Here is a 6,000-nt window from a genome sequence, read left to right as displayed (position 1 = left end):
CCAAACAAAAGTAGATAGAGGTTCAGTCCTAGTGGATGTTCTAAATCACTAGACTCATGGACAGGAAGACCTTTAGCAGTTGAAACCCTTCAAACCATCAACAAACTCAAAGAGGAGAAGCAGCTTAAATGAAAAGATTGCAAAAAGTGCTTTATTTTCAAAGGAGTGTTTAAGGAACATACAGAGACTCTCACATGGAAGAACCCATTTAGATGTATGGAGTGTGGGACATATTTCTCTCACTCCACTCTTTTCTTCACAGAAATGAACTCAGGAGGAAATCAGTCTGTGACACATGTTGTGTATGTGAAGTTCTGGTATTTATGTGTAAAACTGTAAAGTAATGAAATATTGAAGGCAGTGTCAAACAATGTGATCATGATCTAAGATGTAACATACCTTTCGATAGAGAAGGGGTTTGGGTTTATTTGGATTGCTTGGTGATCAGTGAGGGCTGGGCGATATATTGTCCATTACTGGTTTCTAGACTACATCGTGATAACCTTCCAAAAACAATAGATATGGCAACACAACAAGAATCACAGTGTGTGTTTCTGGGATGCTCATTTGCCTGGAAGCTGCTGGCAGAAAGCTTTGCTTTGTGAAGCCCCTGAATATGCCGAGTTGCTGACTTCCCTCCCAGACGACAGGAAGTGAAACACACACCTCCATTGCCCTGCGTCCTTCCAGCCTCTTTCCTCCCTTTTCCCTTCTGCCAGTTTGTGTGCCTGACTTAGATATCCTGTGTGCTGTATGATTTTACTGCTGAAACTGGATTTGCTCTCAGGAGCTAAGTTTTGTGCTTCACTGGGGACCCAGTGAGAACTGTATGCTTTGAAAGCTCAGTAAACTATTACTGAAGAAGTCCTGCTGCCTCTGTGCGTGTTTTTGACCTCAGCGTGGGAATTGCTCTACACGTGGCCCCTACCCTGCTGATACTTAGCTCATGCCCTGGAGTTCCTGTACTCAAGCATGCAACACAAGTGCATATGTGTGTGACTGGTTTTTTGCACCAAACTCTGTCACCCCACCTTCGCATGATTTCTGAACACTGCTTCTTCACCAGAACTTCTCCCTGCCTCCTACGCATTCTGAAGAAAACTTAAAATACTGTAATTTAATGGGAGATTCCCCACCCCAAGCCTTATTGCAAGAGGGGGAAGGAGGGGCTGCAGGTACCAGGGAAGTCTCCTGGGGGGCCCATCTTCCCCCACGAACCCCATGGGGCAACCCCAGAGGTCCTGCTTATTCTGGGGTTTGGGGAAGATAGTATTTTTCCATAGTCCCAGAAGTTATCATTCTTCCTGCCATAGCACCAGTGTGCATATTATTATCATACTTATTTTACTGTTGTTGTTGCTGCTGTTGCTGTCATGGGCTGGCTGGGTGAAAGGGGGGGGAGGCACCAGCTGGGGAACCCCCAAGGGAAGAAGGCTCGGAGTCCGGGTCTTGTAGGCCCCCTAAGTCTATCAAAACTCCTAGGTCTGGCCAATTAAAGGCTGATATGGGAGCCGTTGGGGGCCAGGTCGGTTATTGCATTTTCTCCTCTCCTCTGGAAAAGTGCTCTTTCTTTTGGGGTTTGATTACTTCTGCCTCCTTCAGTGCCCACTGCACCATCAGCGAGGTGCAATACTCTCCTTTGAACTTATTTTGGGCTCTCTCTCAGGACTGCTACCCAGGAGTCTGCCTATGCAAACTGCTCTGAACATCCAGGGTGTTTTGTCATGCTTCTAGAGACCTGGTTGGTTAGGTCCAGGTCCTACAAGCCGGGGGGGGGGGGCTGTACGCAGGGAGTTCTCACTTGTTTGGGGTTCATCGCTCCACCGTATTTGCATTTGAGTTTGCCAAAATTATTCACCATGCCTTATAATGGAGTCCATTCCTCCTGTGAGTGTGACCCCCCCATTATGCCCTCCTGCTTAAGTTGCACACAAGGGGGACTCCCTGCCCTTCCAACATGTTGCAGATAAAATAAAAGGTGGGGAGAAAGCCTTTTGAAAAGAGACTGGTGGCCAGCAAGGCTGACAGTCATAAAGCCTATAGAAAGAAAAGACTCATAAGGAAATGCCCCCCTCGGCTGCACAGCCTGCCAGTCCTGGGCAGAGAACTCGCAGTTGTGCCAAGGGGGGAATGAGCCCGATCTCTGCAGCCCCAGCCCTCAGCCAGAGAGGAGCCTTCAAGCAAAACACAAAGTGAGAAAACTTTCCCCTCTTTCCTCACAGCCTCAGTCCATCTTGGCCAAGAAAGAGACAATAAAATACATAGACATACATAGAGCTGGGAGCCTCTTGTTGCGGGGGGGGGGTCCCCCCTCACACACAGCTGGCCCTCCAGCCCCAGCTTCCCTGGCTGAACCGGAGACAAAAACGTCAATGCAAAGCACACAAAAACAAAGCTCTTTCCCCAAAAAGTGCAATTTTAACTGCTAGCAAAACACACAGAGCAGCCCTCCCCCTTTTGCCTGAGACACACACAGAGACACAGCCCACGGCTCCCTCCATTTCAAGGAATGGGGGTCCCGCACAGCCCTCGGGGCACCTCAGCATCCCGGAGATTGCCTTGTGGGGGGGGGGCTATTTTACTTGCTAAGGGCAGGAGTCACAATCCTGTCACATTGCGGGGTGTCAGGCTTTTAGGCAAGGGGGTGAGGCTAGAGTGGGCCCGTCCTGTTCACATTGCATTCTCAGTCCTTTGGGGTTCATCGCTCCACCACAACCCCACTTTCCCACACCTTTTAACTACCCTCTTCCCCAAAGCACCACAACAGTATTCACACATCCCCCTAGCTGCAAGGCTTTCCTGCGCTTCCCCTTGGAAAGAAACAAGATTCAACCCACCATCCCGATGGATTTCTGTCTTGACTGCCCCCCCCCTGGATTTAACAGCAGCAATACCTAAAACACGGACGGATCTAAGCTCGTGGCGTGGGGTGGGGGAAGGAAGGATTTTGCAATATAAACATTGTGGGGGGGGGGGACCCCACTTTTGCAGGAGGATTGCCGGGATCAGCCCAGCCCCAATCTCCTGATTCACAGAAGGAAGAGGGGAGGGGGGAACCTTCCTCTCCTCCCCGACCCCAAATTCCACCCTCCCGGCACATCCTTCCCACACCTCGCCACCGCAAACCCCAAATCCCCTCCCCAATATGATGCTCCTCCTCCTCGCCATCCGGCTCCTGCTCCGGGAATGTGGGGGGGTGAGCCCCCCTCCCAAACTGCCTGCTTCTCCCGCAAGTGGAGCTTCTACTCCGGACTGCTGCTCTGCGCAGTAGCTCTAGGGGCGGGCGCTCTCGGAAAGGGGAGGAGGGGCGGCAGGTAAATCCCCCCACCCACCCACCCACGTGGATGTTGCAGGAAAGGAAAGGAGAATCGCGAACGAGGACAAAGAGGTAAAGGGGTCGCGGGGGGGAGGCGAGAGAAGGATCCAGAGACCCCCTCCAGCTCCCCAAAGCGCCTTTCGTGCAACTGGATCCCTGCACGCGTTTTCCTTGGACCCTTAGGAAGCCCACCCAGGTGATCCCAACGAAGCCCCCTCGCCCCATCTCCCCGCGCAGGCATCTCTGGGGCCCTGTGGGTTCCGCGCCGAGAGAGGTGAGCCATGAAAGGGTTAACAGGCGTGAGGGATGCCTGGATAGAGACCCCCTGTCCCTCCCCTGCTCGTCTTGGGGGGGCCCTCCAGACGGAGAGATGGGGGCGCAGGGCGAGCCACGCCAAGGGGGGCCTCTGGGTTCAGGGGAGACTCTGGGACAGAGGGAGGGGATCGAGGAAGTGGGGAGGGGAGCATCCCTGGGGCAGGAAAGGCAGGAATGGTGGGGGGGGGGGGGAGAGAAAGAGCCAGGAAGACCAGTCTTTGGGGACACCTCTCCATCATGGCGCCCGCGGGGATTTTCTGAGGGGCCGCCTTGGGTTCTCCCTCCCACCCAGGAATCGGCCACCCCTTCAAAGCTACCAGTAAGATCCTTGGAAAGTGGGGGGTCGTGTCCCCCCACCCTTTCCTTCCTGCAACCTCTATCCTCCTCCCACCCCATAAGCCAGTGCCCTGTCCAGACGGTTGCAGGAATTTATGTATAGGTTGGGGGGGGGGAGTTGCCCCTCCAGCAGATATCATGCACATGCGGCCCACTACCAGAATCAGCACCATCACTTTTGTGACTTGTCCGCACAAAACACTTCATCATAGTTTATTCCTATTTATTCAAAGGGCCTCTCCTGCACGATACCAAATGTAGGAATTCACTGATAAATGTCTCTATGTACTGGCTCACTGGGGTAACTTCAGAAATTCCTATATGCATGTGAGTTCAGCTATTCAGCAGCCCCTCTGCCTGAGTGATAATCCCTGGCATCCTGATACCTGAGTGCCAGACAGGTAGCCATTCCAGAAAGAACCAACCCAGATGAAGACAAAAGGGTGTGATTAACTTGGCTGGGAAACAGGTCAGGGAGGACAATGGATGGCCGGCTGGGGGTGGGGCAAAGGCCAAAGAAAAGAGGCCGACCCCTTTGTCCAAGCCTCTTTTGGTTTTCTTCCTTCCAGGATCAGGATCCTCAGGAACGTGTCCTGACGGCCAAATTAAGGTAAATTCTGGCCTGATTGGAAGGGGCATGGCCCCTCCGCCAGGCTAGGCTGCAATTCTGTGGCTTTTCTTTCTGGGCGGGGGGCCAGCTAGGCCGGGGGGGGTGGTGGTCTTTTTTTGTAGCGGGGGCATGGCTCCCCTGATGACGCCATCCACTGCCCTCCAGCTGGCCATTTCCTTTCTTGTTGGTGGGGGGGGCATAAGTCAGGCCACATGGCGGTCATGGTTTTTTGCACCCCTCCCCCTTGTTCTGCTCTGGGTACTGACACACTTCTGCACCTAGCAGGGAAATGTAAATATCTCTTTTGTTACACTTGATGGGTATTTGGTGGAGGGCAAGGGGAACCATGGGGCAGGGTTCAGGATGCTCAGATTACTGCCACCAGACCTCCCCTCTCATGGTGTAACCATGATGTATTAGTGATGTATTTGGGGGGCTGTAACATGGGGATTAGCAGCTAATAAAATTTTGGGTTCTCTTTTGTTTGGGGCTTCCATCCCTGCACCCAAAAAAGCTCCAGGCACAATATTTCATTAGATTTGAAGGGGCCATCAGATACTTGGTGGTCTTTTATTCAAAAGACAAATACTCTGATTAGTTTTTAATTGATGTATGATATAAACAGCACTTCTGTTTTGCATATTCCACCTTGGAGAGATTTTGATACACAGGTCTGAGATCATCGCTCCCCCTGAAACTGCTGTGTTAGCAGCACTGTGAGCCTGGACATTGTGTTTGGGGGTCCGGGCTGCCTAGACAACAAGACCCCCTTCTCAGCCTGGCTTATATGGTCCCAAAAAAGCAGAGCAGTACGTTAGGCACCAGCTTGGTTGCAGGAGTTGCTTGAAGGAGTTGCTTGAAGGAGGTGTGCAGGGCACCATCCAACCGTCATAGAAATTACACTCTGGATTTCTGTAGGCTCAGCAACTCAGCAGCCCCTCTGCCTGAGTGATCATCCCTGGCATCCTGATACCTGAGTGCCAGAGATTTTGATACACAGGTCTGAGTTCATCGCTCCCCCTGAAACTGCTATGTTAGCAGCACTGTGAGCCTGGACTGTGTGTTTGGGAGTCCTGGGCTGCCTAGACAAGACGCCCTTCTCAGCCTGGCTTATATAGTCCCCCAAAAAGCAGAGCAGTACGTTAGGCACCAGCTTGGCTGCAGGAGTGAGTAGAAGGAGGTGTGCAGGGCACCATCCAACCATCATAGAAATTACACTCTGGATTTCTGTAGGTTTTCCTCCATAGCATTTTCTTCTCCTGAAGATAACTCAAGAGGACGTGAAGGAGTGAACCAAAGTATTACAACCAGAGTTTTACTTCTCTCTCTCTTTTTTTTTAAATAATATTTATTCAGAGTTTTAAAGATTACAAAAAGAAAAAAGGAAAATGCAAAGTACAAAAAAATACAACAACAACAACAA

The sequence above is a fragment of the Podarcis gaigeae genome, assembly GCF_964106915.1.
Source record: "Podarcis gaigeae genome assembly, chromosome: 10".
Lineage (NCBI taxonomy): Eukaryota > Metazoa > Chordata > Lepidosauria > Squamata > Lacertidae > Podarcis > Podarcis gaigeae.
Note: the sequence above shows the minus strand (reverse complement) of the source record.